This window comes from Triticum aestivum, chromosome 5B (genome assembly GCF_018294505.1).
Source record: "Triticum aestivum cultivar Chinese Spring chromosome 5B, IWGSC CS RefSeq v2.1, whole genome shotgun sequence".
NCBI classification, from domain to species: domain Eukaryota; kingdom Viridiplantae; phylum Streptophyta; class Magnoliopsida; order Poales; family Poaceae; genus Triticum; species Triticum aestivum.
This window is the reverse complement of record NC_057807.1, coordinates 393,384,595-393,405,576: the sequence shown is the minus strand read 5'-3', so window position 1 is coordinate 393,405,576 and position 20,982 is coordinate 393,384,595.

Sequence of the window (20,982 nt, the reverse complement as noted above, 5' to 3'; positions counted from 1 at the left end):
TTCTATGGGGGGCACACCACCAACCTAGAACACATTCATCGCTGTGAGCCAAAAGGCAGTCCTTGTCTGCCAACGCTTAAAATGCAACATGGTAAACTTTTCCGGTTTTGGTGTAGTAGCAAAGCCTTGAACAGAAAAGTGCCTATAATAAGGTTTTTGGATTGTTGGACATATTAACACTTTTCCGATTAGAGCAATCCACGAGTAAGCAGTAAGCATGGCAATTGCGGTATGCATCTCATACTGATGACCCACAAGTGTAGGGGATCTATCATAGTCCTTTCGACAAGTAAGAGTGTCGAACCCAACGAGGAGCAGAAGGAAATAACAAGCGGTTTTCAGTAAGGTTTTCTTTGCAAGCACTGAAATTGTAGGTAATAGATAGTTTCGAGATAAGATAAATTGTAACAAGTAACAAGCAATGAAAGTAAATAAAGTGCAGCAAGGTGGCCCAATCCTTTATGTAGCAAAGGATAAGCCTGGACAATTTCTTATAATGAGAAAGGAGCTCCCGAGGACACATGGGAATTATCGTCAAGCTAGTTTTCATCACGTTCATATGATTCGCGTTCGGTACTTTGATAATTTGATATGTGGGTGGACCGGTGCTTGGGTACTTCCCTTACTTGTACAAGCATCCCACTTATGATTAACCCCTATTGCAAGCATCCGCAACTACAAAAGAACTATTAAGGTAAACCTAACCACAACATTAAACATATGGATCCAAATCAGCATCTAACGAAGCAACGCATAAACTAGGGTTTAAGCTTCTCTCACTCTAGCAACCAATCATCTACTTATTACTTCCCTATGCCTTCCTCTAGGCCCAAATAATGGTGAAGTGTCCTGTAGTCGACGTTCACATAACACCACTAGAGGAAAGACAACATACATCTCACCAAAATATCGAACAAATACCAAATTTGCATGACTACTAATAGCAAGACTTCACCCATGTCCTCAGGAACAAACGTAACTACTCACAAAGCATATTCATGTTCATAATCAAAGGAGTAAAAATATGCATTAAGGATTTGAACATATGATCTTCCACCAAGTAAACGAATTAGCATCAACTACAAGGAGTAATCAACACTACTAGCAACCCACAGGTACCAATTTGAGGTTTGGATACAAGATTGGATACAAGAGATGAACTAGGGTTTTGAGAGGAGATGGTGCTAGTGAAGATGTTCATGGAGATTGACCCCCTCCCGATGAGAGGATCGTTGGTGATGATTTCCCCCTCCCGGAGGGAAGTTTCCCCGACAGAACAGCTCTGCGAGAGCTCTAGATTGGTTCCGGCAAGGTTCCGCCTCGTGGCGGCGGAGTTTCGTCCCGTAAGCTTGCCCATGATTTTTTCCAGGGTAAAAGCCCTCATATAGCAGAAGATGGACACCGGGAGGCCACCAGGGGGCCCAGGAGACAGGGGGCGCACCCAGTAGGGGTGGGCGCGCCCCCACCCTCCTGGCCAGGGTGTGGGCCCCCTGATGTATTTCTTCCGCTCAATCATTCTTATTAATTCCAAAAACATGTTTCGTGGAGTTTCAGGACTTTTGGAGCAGTGCAGAATAGGTTTCGAATGTTTGCTCCTTTTCCAGCCAGAATTGCAGCTGCCGGCATTCCCCCTCTTCATGGTAAACCTTGTAAAATAAGAGAGAATAGCCATAAGTATTGAGATAAAAATGTGTAATAACAACCCATAATGCAATAAATATTGATATAAAAGCATGATGCAGAATGGACGTATCAACTCCCCCAAGCTTAGACCTCGCTTGTCCTCAAGCGGAAGCCGATATCGAAAAATATTTCCACATGTTTAGAGATAGAGGTGTCGATAAAAATAAAATACGGACATGGGAGCATCACGATCATTCTTGTAATAGCAACATATATAGATTTTATCATATGATTTCTTATATTCAAGTAACAATCAATTCACAATGTCAAGTATGGTTCAAAAACTTCATTGAGAACTAACAAACTATAATCTCAGTCATTGAAGCAATTGCAATTTATCATAAGATCAGAAAGAGTCAACAATAGAGCCTTTTCAGCAAATCCACATACTCAACTATCTTGTAGTCTTCTACAATTGCTAACACTCACGCAATACTTGTGGTTATCGAGTTTTAGCTGGACACTGAGAAAGATAGGGGCTTATTGTGTTGCCTCCCAACGTATTAACCTTTAGGTGATGTCAACAATAATAGCCTATGATAACTTACATCCAATTGGATATATATATATATATATATATATATATATATATATATATATATATATCATGATGTTTCAAATACAAGCAGCTTGCCAAAGGATAAAATGAAAAGGGAAAGGTGAAGATCACCTTGACTCAAGCATAAAGTAAATGCATAAAGTAAAAGATAGGCCCTTCGCAAAGGGAAGCAGAGGTTGTCATGTGCGTTTAGGGTTGGATGCACAAAATCTTAATGCAAAAGAACGTCACTTTATATTGCCCCTTGTATGTGGACCTTTATTATGCAGTCCGTCGCTTTTATTGCTTCCACAACAAGATCGTACAAAGCTTATTTTCTCTGCACTAATAAGTCATACATATTTAGATAGAAATTTTTATTGCCTGCAACATGACAACTTACTTGAAGGATCTTACTCAATCCGTAGGTAGGTATGGTGGACTCTCATGGCAAAACTAGGTTTAAGGATATTTGGAAGCACAAGTAGTATCTCTACTTGGTGCAAGGAATTTGGCTAGCATGAGGGGTAAAAGCAAGCTCAACATGTTTGGAAGGTCAATAACAATATACTTTAACTGGGATGTGAGAAAACATAAGCCATTACATTGTCTTCCTTGTCCAACGTCAACTCTTTTAGCATGTCATACTTAATGAGTGCTCCCAATCATAAAAGATGTTCAAGATAATATATTTATATGTGAACCTCTCTTTCCTTGTCACTTCCTATTAATTGCAATGATGACCAAAACTACGTTTATCAACTCTCAACAACTTTTGTGCCTCATACTTTCTATGTGTGAAGTCATCGCTAGCCACATGATCAATATGAACTCTTTTATTCTTTCTACTTTCTCAGGATCATAGAAACTTAGCAAAGCCCTTCACTCAGCACTAATCTTTATTATAGATAGCTCACGGACTCAAATACATAAAGAGATCACAAAGCAAAACTCAAACTACTTGAAATCAAAACTTCAATCTACTAAATCAAGATACTACTAAAAGGATCGAACTAAATCAAATGGTAAAGATAGGAGTGTGATGGTGATACGATACCGGGGCACCTCCCCCAAGCTTGGCAGTCACCAAGGGGAGTGCCCATAGCCATGTAATTATGTCCTCGGAGGTGATGGAGGTGGTGATGATGATGGTGGATAATCGCACATCGAGCGTAAAAGATCATCCAACTTGCGGATAATGCCCTTGAGTCCGGTGATATGATCCTTCAACAAAATATTCTCCTGCGTGAGATAGTTGTTCTGTATGCGAGCTAACTCGATCATCTTGAAAGCTTCAATCTCTGTTGGAGTAAAGAGGTTAGGTAAAGGTTGAGGGAAGTCTTCTTCTTTCACCGCCAGGACTTGAACCTCCATGGCCTTCTTGTTCCCTTCATCCTTGTTGATCTCTTCTGGTTCTTCTCTTTTCAGCTCTATCTTCAATAGCCAAGCATCCTTGTCTTCATTGTTGGAGAAGGATGACGTCATGGTGCTCTAGATCTGAAACAGAAACAGCTCGAAACGAAAACAGAGGATATTTGCGTGATACGGTGATCAAAACCTTCGGGAGTATATATAATGAATTTTTACCGACCAAAATACGTAATGTGCAAGAAAACGGAGTCCAGAAGGCACACGAGGTGTCCACGAGACAGGGGGGTGTGCCCAGTAAGGGTGGGCGCGCCCTCCACTCTCGTGGGGGCCTTGTGTCCCTCTCGGGCTACTTCTTTCTTCCTAAAATTCTTAAATATTCCAAAACTGATAAAAATTGCCATTGGAGTTGTTTTGGAGTCGGTTTACTTACCGTACCACATACCTATTCCTTTTCGGAGTCTGGAACGTTCTGGAAAGTGTCCCTTATGTATTCCTCCGGGGTTACGGTTTCAATAATATTAGTTTGAACATTAATGGGATTACCTGAAATATAATGTTTAATTCTTTGACCATTTACCATCCTCGGACTTGTGCCTTCAAAGTTATTGATTTTTATGGCACCAGAACGATAGACCTCCTCGATAACGTAAGGATCTTCCCATTTAGAGAGAAGTTTTCCTGCAAAAAATCTTAAACGAGAGTTGAATAATAACACATAACCTCCTACGTTAAACTCACGCTTTTGTATCCTTTTGTTATGCCAGTGTTTGACTTTTTGTTTCAATAGCTTGGCATTCTCATAGGCTTGGGTCCTCCATTCATCAAGTGAGCTAATATCAAACAACCTCTTCTCACCAGCAAGTTTGAAGTCATAGTTGAGCTCTTTAATAGCCCAATATGCTTTACGTTCAAGTTCTAGAGGTAAATGACAAGCTTTTCCATAAACCATCTTATAAGGAGACATACCCATAGGATTTTTGTATGCAGTTCTATAGGTCCATAACGCATCATCAAGTTTTTTGGACCAATTCTTTCCAGATCTATTAATAGTCTTTTGCAAAATTAATTTGAGCTCTCTATTGCTCAACTCTACTTGACCACTAGACTGCGGATGATAAGGAGATGCGATTCTATGGTTGACATCATACTTAGAAAGCATCTTACGGAAAGCACCATGAATAAAATGTGTACCACCATCAGTCATAAGATATCTAGGGACTCCAAACCTCGGAAAAATAACTTCTTTAGGCATTTTAATAGAAGTGTTATGATCAGCACTACTAGTTGTAATAGCTTCTACCCACTTAGTAACGTAATCAACAGCAACTAAAATATGTGTATAACCATTAGAGGCAGGAAAAGGTCCCATATAATCAAAGCCCCAAACATCAAATGGTTCAATAACAAGAGAGTAATTCATAGGCATTTCTTGACGTCTACTAATATTACCAATTCTTTGACATCATCACAAGATAAGACAAACTTACGAGCACCTTTGAAGAGAGTAGGCCAATAAAAACCAGATTGCAGTACCTTGTGTGCAGTTCTATCTCCAGCATGGTGTCCTCCATAGGATTCAGAGTGACACTTCTGTAGGATCTGTTCCTGTTCATGCTCAGGAACACAACGCCTAATAACACCATCTACTCATTCTTTATAAAGGTGTGGGTCATCCCAGAAGTAATGTCTTAAATCATGAAAGAACTTTTTCTTTTGCTGGTACGTGAAACTAGGACGTATAAATTTAGCAACAATGTAATTAGCATAATCAGCATACCAGGGAGCAGTATGAGAAGCATTAATGACCGCTAAGTGTTCATCTGGAAAGATATCATCAATAGGCAGTGGGTCATCAAGAACATTCTCTAACCTAGATAAGTTGTCTGCAACAGGGTTCTCAGCTCCCTTTCTATCAATAATATGCAAATCAAATTCTTGGAGCAGGAGAACCCATCTAATGAGTCTAGGCTTAGCGTCTTTCTTTTCCATAAGATATTTAATAACAGCATGATCAGTGTGAATAGTAACTTTGGAATCAACAATATAAGGTCTACACTTATCACATGCAAACACAACTGCTAAGAAGTCTTTTTTAGTAGTAGCATAATTTCTTTGGGCATTATCAAGAGTCTTTCTAGCATACTGGATAACATACAATTTCTTATCAACTCTTTGCCCTAGAACAACACCTACAACATAATCACTAGCATGACACATAATTTCAAAAGGTAAATTCCAATCAGGTGGCTAAACAATAGGTGCAGTGATCAAAGCTTTCTTAAGTATTTCAAATGCTTCTACACAATCATCATCAAAGACAAAAGGAATATCTTTTTGCAATAAATTAGTCAGAGGCCTAGAGATCTTAGAAAAGTCCTTAATGAACCTCCTATAAAAACCGGCATGACCAAGGAAACTTCTTATACCTTTTATGTCCTTGGGACATGGCATATTTTCAATAGCATCAACTTTGGCTTTGTCAGTTTCAATACCTCTCTCGGAAATCTCATGCCCGAAGACAATGCCTTCATTAACCATAAAGTGACACTTTTCCCAATTCAGGACGAGACTAGTGTCTTCGCATCTCTGCAATACTTGATCAAGGTTGCTCAAAGAATCATCAAAAGAGGATCCATAAACAGAGAAGTCATCCATGAATACCTCACAAATATTTTCACAAAAATTAGAGAATATAGCCATCATGCATCTTTGAAAGGTAGCAGGTGCATTACATAAAACAAAAGGCATACTTCTATAAGCAAAAGTACCGAAAGGGCAAGTAAAAGTAGTTTTTGATTGATCCCCCGCTGACACAGTTATTTGAGAGAAACCAGAATAACCATTTAGAAAGCAGAAATGTGTGTGTTTGGATAATATCTCTAGCATTTGATCAATAAAAGGTAAAGGGTAATGACCTTTCTTAGTAGCTTTATTTAATTTACGGAAATCAATTTCCATCCTATGACCTGTAATAATTCTTTGCGGGATCAATTCATCTTTATCATTAGGAACGACAGTAATACCTCCCTTTTTAGGAACACAATGGACAGGACTTACCCATTCACTATCAGCATGGGGATAAATTATACCTGCCTCAAGAAGCTTTAGTATCTCCTTTCTTACAACTTCTTTCATCTTGGGATTCAATCATCGTTGAGGATCTCTGACCGGTTTGGTACCTTCCTCTAATTTAATTTTGTGTTGGCATAAGGTGGGACTAATGCCCTTAAGATCATCCAGAGTGTATCCAATAGCAGCGCGGTGCTTCTTCAGAGTTTTCAGTAATCTTTCTTCTTCTTGCTCTGAAAGGTTAGCGCTAATAATAACAGGATATACTTTCTTTTCATCAAGATAAGCATACTTAAGATTATCAGCTAATGGTTTGAGTTCAAACACGGGATCGCCCTTGGGTGGAGGGGGATCCCCAAGAATTTCAACGGGAAGGTTATGTTTCAGCAAAGGTTCTAGTTTAAGGAATACTTCGTCTATTTCCTTTCTTTCCTTCATAAACATATCATTTTCATGGTCTAGTATTGTTCTAACGGATTAGTAGGAGGCACGGCAATAGAAGCAAGACCAATAATCTCATCCTTACTAGGTGATTCTGTATCACGGGGTTGTCTACGAAATTTAGCAAAATTAAACTCATGTTTCATATCCCCCAAGCCAATTTCAACAATATCCTTTTCACAGTCAATCTTAGCTCTAACAGTATTCAAGAAGGGTCTACCAAAAATAATGGGACAAAAGTCATCTTGTGGGGAACCAAGAGAAGAAAATCAGCAGGATATTTAACCTTCCCACACAAGACTTCAACATCTCTAACAATCCCAAATGGCTTAATGTATCCCTATTGGCAAGCTTAATAGTAACATCGATGTCTTCTAATTCAACGGGTGCAATTTCGTGCATAATTTCTTTATATAAATCATAGGGTATTGCACTAGCACTAGCACCCATATCACATAAGACATGATAACAAGGATCTCCTATTTTAACAGAAATAACAGACATTCCTACGACAGGTCTATGTATCTTAGTATATGGCCTAGCAATATTAGCAGTCTCACCACAGAAATAAATAACATGCCCATCTAAATCATCGTCCAGGAGATCTTTAACCATAGCAATACTAGGTTCAACTTTGATTTGCTCAGGAGGTGTAGAAGTCCTAGTAGTACTCTTACGAACAACAATTGATGTTTTAGCATGATCCTTTATCCTAACAGGGAAAGGAGGTTTCTCAACATAAGTAGTAGGAACAATAGGATCACTATAGGTGATAGTCTTTTCTTCAACTGTAATAGGTGCAACTACTTTCACTTCAATGGGAGGATTATATTTAAACCATTTCTCTTTAGGGAGATCAATGTGAGTAGCAAAAGATTCACCGAAAGAAGCTACTATCTTAGAGTCAAGTCCATATTTAGCGCTAAATCCACGAAAAGAATTGGTATCCATAAAAGATTTAACACAATCGAACATAGGTGTCATACCTGACTCCTTACCATCGTCGGAGCCCTAATCTTCAGAGTTGTGTTTAATTCATTCCAATAAGTCCCACTTGAAAGCAATAGTCTTCAGCATATAAGAACCAGCACAGGAAGTATCATTAAGAGAAAGCCGAGCATAAATTTTTTGAATAATCATTTATCAGGAGGGCTCATGATTGGGGCATGAATATAACATTGAATTAAGCCTCCCCCAAGCTTGAGCGATGCTTTCTCCTTCGCAAGGACAGAAATTATATATGTAATTGCGATCACGATGAACAAGATGCATAGGACAGAACTTCTGGTGAAATTCCAACTTCAATCGCTTATAATTCCAAGATCTCGTATCATCACATAGCCTATACCATGTAAATGCATCTCCCTTAAAAGATAAAGGGAAGACCTTCCTTTTGACAACATTATCGGGAATACCTGCAAGCTTAAATAATCCACAAACTTCATCCACGAAGATAAGGTGTAAATCGGGATGCAATGTTCCATCTTCTGTAATTGGATTAGCTAGCAGTTTCTCTATCATACCTGAAGGAATCTGAAAGTAAATATTTTCAAAAAGTTCAGTAGGTTGAGGAGCAACTCTTTGCTCTTCTGTTCGGGGTGAAGATACCCCGAACAAGCCCCTCAAAGGATTAGTTTCCATAGTGACAAGTAACAGAAAATTTCAGCACACTATATAAATGTTTCCTTACCAAGTTCCACTCACCAAAAGCGCTACACTCCCCGGCAACGGTGCCAGAAAAGAGTATTGATGACCCACAAGTGTAGGGGATCTGTCGTAGTCCTTTCAATAAGTAAGAGTGTTGAACCCAATGAGGAGCAGAAGGAAATGATAAGCGGTTTTCAGTAAGGTTTTCTCTGCAAGCACTGAAATTGTAGGTAATAGATAGTTTTGCGATAAGATAAATTGTAACAAGTAACAAACAATGAAAGTAAATAAAGTGCAGCAAGGTGTCCCAATCCTTTATGTAGCAAAGGATAAGCCTAGACAATTTCTTATAATGAGAAAGGAGCTCCCGAGGACACATGGGAATTATCGTCAAGCTAGTTTTCATCATGTTCATATGATTCACGTTCGATACTTTGATAATTTGATATGTGGGTGGACCGGTGCTTGGGTACTGCCCTTACTTGGACAAGCATCCCACTTACGATTAACCCCTATTGCAAGCATCCGCAACTAGAAAAGAAGTATTAAGGTAAACCTAACCACAACATTAAAAATATGGATCCAAATCAGCCCCTAACGAAGCAACGCAAAAACTAGGGTTTAAGCTTCTGTCACTCTAGAAACCCATCATCTACTTATTACTTCCTTATGCCTCCCTCTAGGCCCAAATAATGGTGAAGTGTCATACAGTCGACGTTCACATAACATCACTAGAGGAAATACAACATACATCTCATCCAAATATCGAACGAATACCAAATTCACATGGCTACTAATAGCAAGACTTCACCCATGTCCTCAGGAACAAATGTAACTACTCAAAAAGCATATTCATGTTCATAATCAGAGGAGTAATAATATGCATTAAGGATCTGAACATATGATCTTCCACCAAGTAAACCAATTAGAATCAACTACAAGGAGTAATCAACACTACTAGCAACCCACAGGTACCAATTTGTGGTTTGGATACAAGATTGGATACAAGAGATGAACTAGGGTTTTGAGAGGAGATGGTGCTGGTGAAGATGTTGATGGAGATTGACCCCCTCCCGATGAGAGGATCGTTGGTGATGACGATGGTGATGATTTCTCCCTCCCGGAGGGAAGTTTCCTCACAGAACAGCTCTACCGGAGCTCTAGATTGGTTCCGCCAAGGTTCCGCCTCGTGGCGGCGGAGTTCCGTCCCGTAAGTTTTCCCACGATTTTTTCCAGGGTAAAAGCCCTCATATAGCAGAAGATGGACACCGGGGGGCCACCAGGGGGCCCAGGAGACAGGGGGCGCGCCCAGTATGGGTGGGCGCCCCCGCACCCTCCTAGCCAGGGTGTGGGCCCCTTGATGTATTTATTCCACTCAATAATTCTTATTAATTACAAAAACATGTTTCGTGGAGTTTTAGGACTTTTGGAGCAGTGCAGAATATGTTTCCAATGTTTGCTCCTTTTCCAACCAGAATTCCAGCTGCCGGCATTCCCCCTCTTCATGGTAAACCTTGTAAAATAAGATAGAATAGCCATAAGTATTGAGATAAAATGTGTAATAACAACCCATAATGCAATAAATATTGATATAAAAGCATGATGCAAAATGGACGTATCACATACCTATGACCAGAACATATACGGCTAGCATATGTATGAGTAAATGAGGGATGAACAAATCATACCCTCCGGTTGGCCAGGCCAATGAGGCCGCGGCAGCAGCAGCCTCAGCATCATCCGCGACCTTCTTATTGGTGGCGGCGTTGTCTACCATGGTGTCGATGCAGGGGAAGTAGTGGAAGCAGAGGCGGACAAAGATGCGAATAGATCGGGAGCAGTCGGATCGAGACTCTCCCAAAAAACCTTATTGCCATTCTCCCGGGCAGGATCTTGAATGGCAGGGTTTCGAAGGCAACTGCTCTCCCGACCAATCGTGCACGCGGTCATCGGGATGGGATCGCTGGAGGCAGCTCAGAGTGAGAACAGTAAATGACGGCTAGGGTTACGTGAGAGGGAGTGAGTGAACTGAACTACACTACTGCAGGATGCTGCTAATGCGACACTACGATCAGAGACCCTTTGACGAAACTGTGTGCGATGCATTAATCAAAATGGTGGTGTAAAAAAACTGTAAAAAAGGTGCAAACTGTTTGCGATGACGGATGCATCAAACACGGTTCAGATTTTAGATTCGTGTGTGCTGTAGGGCATACGGTTCAATGCAATTAACCGTTTGCGATGATGAGCAACAAAAGAAAAGGGCAGCCAGATGAAGGTGTGTGCGATAAACAGCATACGTTTCACTAGGATGAACTATTTGTGATTAGGCAACACAAAAGAAAAGGTCTGCCAAATCAAGGTGTGTGCGATATATGACATGCAGTTCACACGGATGAACAGTTTCTGTTGAGACAAGAGAACATAAACGGTTCAATATAACAAGATCTGTGTGATACGCGACAAACAGGTCTGTAATAAAAAAATTGTGCGAAGACCGATAATAACACACACGATTGTTGCTAATAAGACGTCTGTGTTGTGCGATGGGATTGCATACAGAACAACAACATATATATTACATTCATGATTAACCAAACTAAACATCCAATTACATAGGTGGCTACTACAACCATGGCATTTCACACACCAAAGTAAACTATTACATGCATAATTTCATAGGTGGCTACTACACACATGACACTTCCACACATCAATAAAGTAAACCATATATTATATGCATGATTAACTAGCATAAACGATCATCTAATCATTTATCTACTTCTTGTGATGGTTCCTCCGCTTGTGGCTCAATCCGGGCTTGTCGATTTGGGTAACGAGGCACTTCCTCATGTCAACGATCCGCCTATGCATCTCGAAGCATGTGTACACGCTCTTGGCCGCGAACCTGAGGTGAGGTTCATCCAGTCGCCGCATCCAGGCCCTGTCCCAGGATAAGACACTTGTTCTCTGGGCATCCTGCTTCATCTTTTCGTAGTAGGGGTCGATGATGGCCAAGGTAATTAGTTCGACCAGGGAGTCCTTCTTCGTGCTGCCCCAGACCCTTTAGTGGTCACAGATTTCGACAAGGTTCTTGCAGGCCAAGCCCTTAACACTGAGGGCTTTTACATCATTGGTGGTTTCCAGCGTGGCGAACTTGTAGTCAGTGCTGTTGATAAACCTGTTGAAACCGTCACAAGGCTCTCTGGCCATGTAGTAGTGGTAGATGAGGACATGATGGCGCACGCACAACTAGGCGCCGACAACCTTCTTATCTATGATGGAACTACCATCGGTGTACTGGAGATCGATGCCGACCACCTTGTACTTGTCACCAGCAAGCAACTGCTCAATGGTGTTGATATAGTCATCCACCACAGCCGGGTCGATGGTGTACACCTCCGAGAGATCCGTCTCCCTTGCGTGGGTCTCCGCTTTATGCTCGCTGAACTCCATTGGAGTGCCGCTAGACATCCCCTATCTATGTGTCGTCGTGGGTGTGGTTGTTGTGTTGTGGGGCGCGATCGAAAGGTTGAAGAGACTAAGGCTATAATGACCGCGGGAATAAAGGGGAGGCTGGACGGTACTGTTGGGGCACGTAGCAGAAATACAAAATTTTCTATGCATCACCAAGATCAATCTATGGAAATCCTAGCAACAAGAGAGAGAGGGAGTGCATCTTCATACTCTTGAAGATCGCTAAGCGGAAGCGTTACAAGAACGCGGATGAAGGAGTCGTACTCGTAGCGATTCAGATCGCGGTTGATTCCGATCTAAGCACCGAACAACGGCGCCTCCGCGTTCAACACACATACAGCCCGGGGACATCTCCTCCTTCTTGATCCAGCAAGGGGAGAGGAGAAGGTGAGGGAGAACTCCGACAGCACGATGTCATGGTGGTGATGTAGCTCGTGGTTCTCCTGCAGGGCTTCACCAACCACTACGGAGGAGGAGGAGGTGTTGGAGGAGGGAGAGGGCTGCGCCAGGGGAAGGGTGCGGCTTCCCTCTCTCTCCTTCACTATATATAAGGGGAAGGGAGGAGGGGGAGGCGCCCTAGCGTTCCCTAGGGGATGGGCGGCGGCCACAGGGGAAACCCTAGATGGGTTTGGGCGCCCCCACCCCCTAGGAAACTTGCCCCCCAAGCCGGGAGGGGCGGATGCCCTAGGGGTGGTGCCCCCACCTCTCCTGGTTACGTGAGATGGGGTGGGAGGGGCTCTCAGACCCTTAGTGGGCCGATGTGCCCCCTCCCCTTGGCCCATAAGGCCCCCCAACGCTTCCCGGGGCCTCCGAAACCCCTTTCGGACACGCTGGTCATCACCTGGTACCCGCGGAACAATTTCGGACTCCAATACCCTTCGTCCAATATATCGATCTTCACCGTCGGACCATTCCTGAGCTCCTCGTCATGTCCGGGATCTCATCCGGGACTCCGAACGACCTTCCTTAACCACATACTATTTCACATAACAACTCTAGCATCACCGAACCTTAAGTGTGTAGACCCTACGGGTTCGGGAACCATGCAGACATGACCAAGACGTTCTCCGGTCAATAACCAACAGTGGGATCTGGATACCCATGTTGGATCCCACATGTTCCACGATGATCTCATCGGATGAACCACGATGTCAAGGATTCAAGCAATCCCGTATGCAATTCCCTTTGTCAATCGGTATGTTACTTGCCCGAGATTCGATCGTCGGTATCCCAATACCTTGTTCAATCTCGTTACCACCAAGTCACTTTACTCGTTCCATAATGCATGATCCCATGACTAACTACTTAGTCACATTGAGCTCATTATGATGATGCATTACCGAGTGGGCCCAGAGATACCTCTCGGTCATACGGAGTGAAAAATCCCAATCTCGATTCATGCCAACCCAACAGACACTTTCGGAGATACCCGTAGTGCACCTTTATAGCCACCCAGTTACGTTGTGACGTTTGGCACACCCAAAGCATTCCTATGGTATCCGGGAGTTGCACAATCTCATGGTCTAAGGAAATGATACTTGACATTAGAAATGCTTTAGCAAACGAACTACACGATCTTGTGCTATGCTTAGGATTGGGTCTTGTCCATCACAACATTCTCCTAATGATGTGATCCTATTATCAATGACATCCAATGTCCATGGTCAGGAAACCATGACCATCTGTTGATCAACGAGCTAGTCAACTAGAGGCTCACTAGGGACATATTGTGGTCTATGTATTCACACATGCATTGCGGTTTCCGGTCAATACAATTATAGCATGAACAATAGACAATTATCCTGAACAAGGAAATACAATAATAACCATTTTATTATTTCCTCTAGGGCATATTTCCAACAGTCCCCCACTTGCACTAGAGTCAATAAGCTAGTTCACATCACTATGTGATTGTAATGAATTCAACACCCATGGGGTTTGATCATATCTCGCTTGTGAGAGAGGTTATTCGTCAGCAGGTCTGAACCTTTCAGATCCGTGTGTGTTTTACAAATCTCTATGTCATCCTGCAGCTACCACGCTCTATTTGGAGCTATTCCAAATAACTGTTCTACTATACGAATCCGGTTTACTACTTAGAATCATCCGGATTAGTGTCAAAGTTTGCATCGATGTAACCCTTTATGACAAACTCTTTTACCACCTCCATAATCGAGAAAATTTCTTAGTCCATTAGTTACTAAGGATAAGTCTGACAGATGTCCTCTGACTCATTCCTGGATCACTCTTGTACCCCATGACTGACACATGGCAATGCACACTTCAGGTGCGGTACACAGCATAGCATACTGTAGAGCCTACGTCTAAAGCACAGGGGACGACCTTCGTCCTTTCTCTCTTTTCTGCCGTGGTCAGGTCCTGAGTCTTACTCAATACTCATACCTTATAACATAGCCAAGAACTCCTTCTTTGCCGATCTATTTTGAACTCCTTCAAAATCTTGTCACAGTATGTATTCATTTGAAAGTATTATTAAGTGTTTTTGATCTATCCTTATAGATCTTGATGCTCAAGGTTCAAGTAGCTTAATCCAGGTTTTCCATTGAAAAACACCTTTCAATAACCCTATGTGCTTTCCAGAAATTCTACATCATTTCAGATCAACAATATGTCAACAACATATACTCATCAGAAATTCTATAGTGCTCCCACTCACTTCTTTGGAAATACAAGTTTCTCATACACTTTGTATAAACCCAAAATCTTTGATCATCTCATCAAAGCATATATTCCAACTCCGAGATGCTTACTCCAGTCCTTAGAAGGATTGCTGGAGCTTTGCATACCTGTTAGCATTTTTCAGGATTGACAAAACCTTCTGGTTGTATCACATGCAACCTTTCCTCAAGAAAATCGTCGAGGAAACAATGTTTTGATATCCTATCTGCAAGATTTCATAAATAATGCAGTAACTGCCAATACAATTCCAACAGACTCTTAGCATCGCTACGATTGAGAATGTCTCATTGTAGTCAACTCCTTGAACTTGTCAAAAAATATCTTAGTGACAAGTAGAGCTTTCTTAATGGTGACAATTACCATCATTGTCTGTCTTCCTTTTGAAATCCATCTATACCCAACAGCCTTACGACCATCAAGTAGTTCTTCCAAAGTCCACACTTTGTTTTCATACATGGATCCTCTCTTGGATTTTATGGCCTCTAGCCATTTGTCGGAATCCGGGCCCACCATCGCTTCTCCATAGCTCGTAGGTTCCTTGTTGTCTAGCAACATGACGTCCAAGACAGGATTACGTACCACTCTGAAGCAATACACGTCCTTGTCGACCTACGAGGTTTGGTAGTGACTTGATCCGAAGTTTCATGATCACTATCATCAGCTTCCACTTCAATTGGTGTAGGCGCCACATGAACAACTTCCTGTGCCCTACTACACACTGGTTGAAGTGATGGTTCAATAACCTTATCAAGTCTCCACCATCCTCCCACTCAATTCTTTCGAGAGAAACTATTCCTCAAGAAAGGACCTGTTTCTAGAAACAATCACTTTTGCTTCCGGATCTGAATTAGGAGGTATACCCAACTGTTTTGGGTGTCCTATGAAGATGTATTTATCCGCTTTGGGTTCGAGCTTATCAGGATGAAACTTTTTCACATAAGCGTTGCAGCCCCAGACTTTCAAGAAACGACAGCTTAGGTTTCTCTAAACCATAGTTCATACGGTGTCATCTCAACGGAATTACGTGGTTCCCTATTTAAAGTGAATGCGGTTGTCTCTAATGCCTAACCCATGAACGATAGTGGTAATTCGATAAGAGACATCATGGTATGCCCCATATCCAATAGGGTGCATCTATGATGTTCGGACACACCATCACACTATGGTGTTCCAGGTGGTGTTAGTTGTGAAACAATTTCCACAATGTCTTAATTGTGTACCAAACTCGCAACTCAGATATTCATCTCTATGATCATATCATAGACATTTTATCCTCTTGTCACGAAGATCTTCAACTTCACTCTGAATTACTTGAACCTTTCAATAATTCAGACTTGTGTTTCATCAAGTAAATATACTCAGCATCTACTCAAATCATTTGTGAAGTAAGAACATAACGATATCCACTGCGTGCCTCAACACTCATTGGACTGCACACATCAAAATGTATTACTTCCAACAAGTTGCTTTCTTGTTCCATCTTACTGAAAACGAGGCTTCTCAGTCATCTTGCCCATGTGGTATGATTTGCATGTCTCAAGTGATTCAAAATCAAGTGAGTCCAAGCGATCCATCTGCATGGAGTTTCTTCATGCATACATACCAATAGACATGGTTCGCATGTCTCAGACTTTTCAAAAACTGAGTGAGTCCAAAGATCCATCAACATGGAGCTTCTTCATGCATTTTATACCAATATGACTTACATGGCAGTGCCACAAGTAGGTGGTACTATCATTACTATCTTATATCTTTTGGCATGAACATGTGTATCACTACGATCGAGATTCAATAAATCATTCATTTTAGGTGCAAGACCATTGAAGGTATTATTCAAATAAACAGAGTAAACATTATTCTCCTTAAATGAATAACCGTATTGCGATAGACATAATCCAATCATGTCTATGCTCAACCCAGACACCAAATAACAATTATTTAGGTTTAACACCAATCTCGATGGTAGAGGGAGCATGCGATGCTTGATCACATCAAGCTTGGAAACACTTCCAACACATATCGTCATCTCACCTTTAGCTAGTCTCCATTTATTACGTAGCCTTTTATTTCGAGTTACTAACACTTAGCAACTGAACCGGTATCTATTACCATGGTGCTACTAGGAGTACTAATAAAGTACACATCAATATAATGTATATCCAATATACTTCTGACGACCTTGCCAGCCTTCTCATCTACCAAGTATCTAGGGTAGTTCTGCTTTAGTGACTGTTCCCCTCATTACAGAAGCACTTAGTCTCGGGTTTGGGTTCAACCTTGGGTTTCTTCACTGGAGCAACAACTGATTTGCCATATCATGAAGTATCCCTTCTTGCCCTTGCCCTTCTTGAAACTAGTGGTTTCACTAACCATCAACAATTGATGCTCCTTCTTGATTTCCTCTTTCGCGGTGTTAAACATCGCGAATATTTCAAGGATCATCATATCTATCCATGATATGTTATACTCCCTCTGTTCCTAAATATAGGGCGTATAGTTTTTGGCGCGGAAATTAAAGAACACACGTGGAGGGAAAATTTCACAAGTTTTGGGCTAGATTACACTTGACTAATTTGCATGAGAAAATAGAGGAGCTTGTCTAGTATAAGGAAATGTAATAAAATCCCCAAAAAAGTTATCAAAACGAGTGGTGCAACACAATACACCTTATATTTCGGACTTTTTCTCAAAACTCTATACACCTTATATCAAGGAACGGAGGGAGTAGTTCATAACGAAGCTCTAGTACCTTGGTGGCAATGACTTTGGAGAAACATCACTATCTCATCTGGAAGATTAACTCCCACTCGATTCAAGTGATTGTTGTACCCAGACAATCTAAGTACAAGCTCAACGATTGAGCTTTTCTCCCTTAGTTTGTAGGCTAAGAAACTCGTCGGAGGTCTCATACCTCTTGACGTGGGCACTAGCCTGAAATCCCAATTTCAGCCCTTAGAACATCCCATATGTTCCGCGAAAATTCAAAAATGTCTTTGGCTCCACAATTCTAAACCGTTTAACATTACTGAACTATCATGTAGTCATCAAAATGTGTATGTCAGATGTTCGCAACATCCACAAACGACGTTCGAGGTTCAGCACACTGAGCGGTGCATTAAGGACATAAGCCTTCTGCGCAGCAATGAGGACAATCCTCAGTTTACGGACCCAGTCCGCATAATTGCTACTATCAACTTTCAACTAAATTTTCTCTAGGAACATATCTAAAACAATAGAACTAAAACACGAGCTACGACATAATTTGCAAAGACCTTTTAAATATGTTCATGATAATTAAGTTCATCTAATCAAATTATTTAATGAACTCGCACTCAGATAGAAATCCCTCTAGTCATCTAAGTGATACATGATCCAAGTCAACTAGGCCGTGTCCGATCATCACGTGAGACGGACTAGTCATCATCGGTGAACATCTTCATGTTTATCATATCTACTATATGACTCATGTTCGACCTTTCGGTCTCTTGTGTTCCGAGGCCATGTCTATACATGCTAGGCTCGTCAAGTCAACCTAAGTGTTTCGCGTGTGTAAATCTAGCTTACACCCATTGTATGCGAATGTTAGAATCTATCACACCCGATCATCACGTGGTGCTTCGAAACAACGAAATTTCGCAATGGTGCACAGTTAGGGGGAACACTTTCTTGAAATTTTAATGAGGGATCATCTTATTTATGCTACCATTGTTCTAAGAAAATAAGATGTAACCATGACAAACATCACATGCAAATCATAAAGTGACATGGTATGGCCATCATCATTTTGCGCCTTTGATCTCCATCTTTGAAGCGCGGCATGATCACCTTCGTCACCGGCATGACTCCATGATCTCCATCATCATGATCTCCATCATCGTGTCTCCATGTAGTTGTCTCGCCAACTATTACTTCTACTACTACGGCTAACGGTTAGTAATAAAGTAAAGTAATTACATGGAGTTGTATAATGACATGCAGGTCATACAATAAATTAAGACAACTCCTATGGCTCATGCCGGTTGTCATACTCATCGACATGCAAGTCGTGATTCCTATTACAAGAACATGATCAATCTCATACATCACATATATTTCATTCATCACATCCTTCTTGGCCATATCACATCACACGGCATATGCTGCAAAAACAAGTTAGACGTCCTCTAATTGTTGTTGCAAGTTTTTACGTGGCTGCTATAGGTTTCTAGCAAGAATGTTTCTTACCTACGCCAAAACCACAACGTGATATGCCAATTGCTATTTACCCTTCATAAGGACCATTTTCATCGAATCTGATCCGACTAAAGAGGGATAGACTGGCACCCGATAGCCACCTTATGCAACAAGTGCATGTCAGTCGGTGGAACCTGTCTCACGTAAGTGTACGTGTAAGGTCCGTCCGGGCCGCTTCATCCCACAATACCGTCGAAACAAGATAGGACTAGTAATGGTAAGCATATTGAACAAAATCAACGCCCAAAACAACTTGTGTTCTACTCGTGCATAGAATCTACGCAATAGACCTAGCTCATGATGCCACTGTTGGGGAACGTAGCAGAAATTCAAAATTTTCTACGCATCACCAAGATCAATCTATGGAAATTCTAGCAACAAGAGAGAGAGGGAGTGCATCTTCATACCCTTGAAGATCGCTAAGCGGAAGCGTTACAAGAACGCGGATGAAGGATTCATACTCGTAGCGATTCAGATCGCGGTTGATTCCAATCTAAGCACCGAACAACGGCGCCTCCGCATTCAACACACATACAGCCCGGGGACGTCTCCTCCTTCTTGATCCAGCAAGGGGTGAGGAGAAGTTGAGGGAGAACTCTGACAACACGACGGCATGGTGGTGATGTAGCTCGTGGTTCTCCGGCAGGGCTTCGCCAAGCACTACGGAGGAGGAGGAGGTGTTGGAGGAGGGAGAGGGCTACGCCAGGGGAAGGGTGCGGCTGCCCTCTCTCTCCTTCACTATATATAGGGGGAAGGGAGGAGGGGGAGGCACCCTAGGGTTCCCTAGGGGAGAGGCGGCGGCCACAGGGGAAACCCTAGATGGGTTTGCACGCCCCCACCCCTAGGAAACTTGCCCCCCAAGCCGGGAGGGGCGGATGCCCTAGGGGTGGCGCCCCCACCTCTCCTGGTTACGTAAGATGGGGTGGGAGGGGCGCTTAGCCCATTAGTGGGCTGAGGTGCCCGCTCCCCTTGGCCCATAAGGCCCCCGGACGCTTGCCGGGGCCTCCGAAACCCCTTTCGGACATGTTGGTCATCACCTGGTACCCTCGGAACAATTCCGGACTCCAATACCCTTCGTCCAATATATCGATCTTCACCGCCGGGCCATTTCGGAGCTCCTCGTCATGTCCGAGATCTCATACGAGACTCCGAACAACCTTCGTAACCACATACTATTTCCCATAACAACTCTAGCGTCACCGAACCTTAAGTGTGTAGACCCTACGGGTTCGGGAACCATGCAGACATGACCGAGACGTTCTCCGGTCAATAACCAATAGCGGGATCTGGATACCCATGTTGGCTCCCACATGTTCCACGATTATCTCATCGGATGAACCACGTTGTCAAGGATTCAAGCAATCCCGTATGCAATTCCTTTTGTCAATCGGTATGTTACTTGCCCGAGATTTGATCGTTGGTATCCCAATACCCCGTTCAATCTCGTTACCGGCAAGTCACTCTACTTGTTCCATAATGCATGATCGCGTTACTACCTACTTAGTCACATTGAGCTCATTATGATGATGCATTACCGAGTGGGCCCAAAGATACCTCTCCATCATATGGAGTGACAAATCCAAGTCTCGATGCGTGCCAACCCAACAGGCACTTTCGGAGATACCCGTAGTGCACCTTTATAGCCACCCAGTTACGTTGTGACGTTTGGCACACCCAAAGCATTCCTACGGTATCCGGGAGTTGCACAATCTCATGGTCTAAGGAAATGATTCTTGACATTGGAAAAGCTTTAGCAAACGAACTACACGATCTTGTGCTATGCTTAGGATTGGGTCTTGTCCATCACATCATTCTCGTAATGA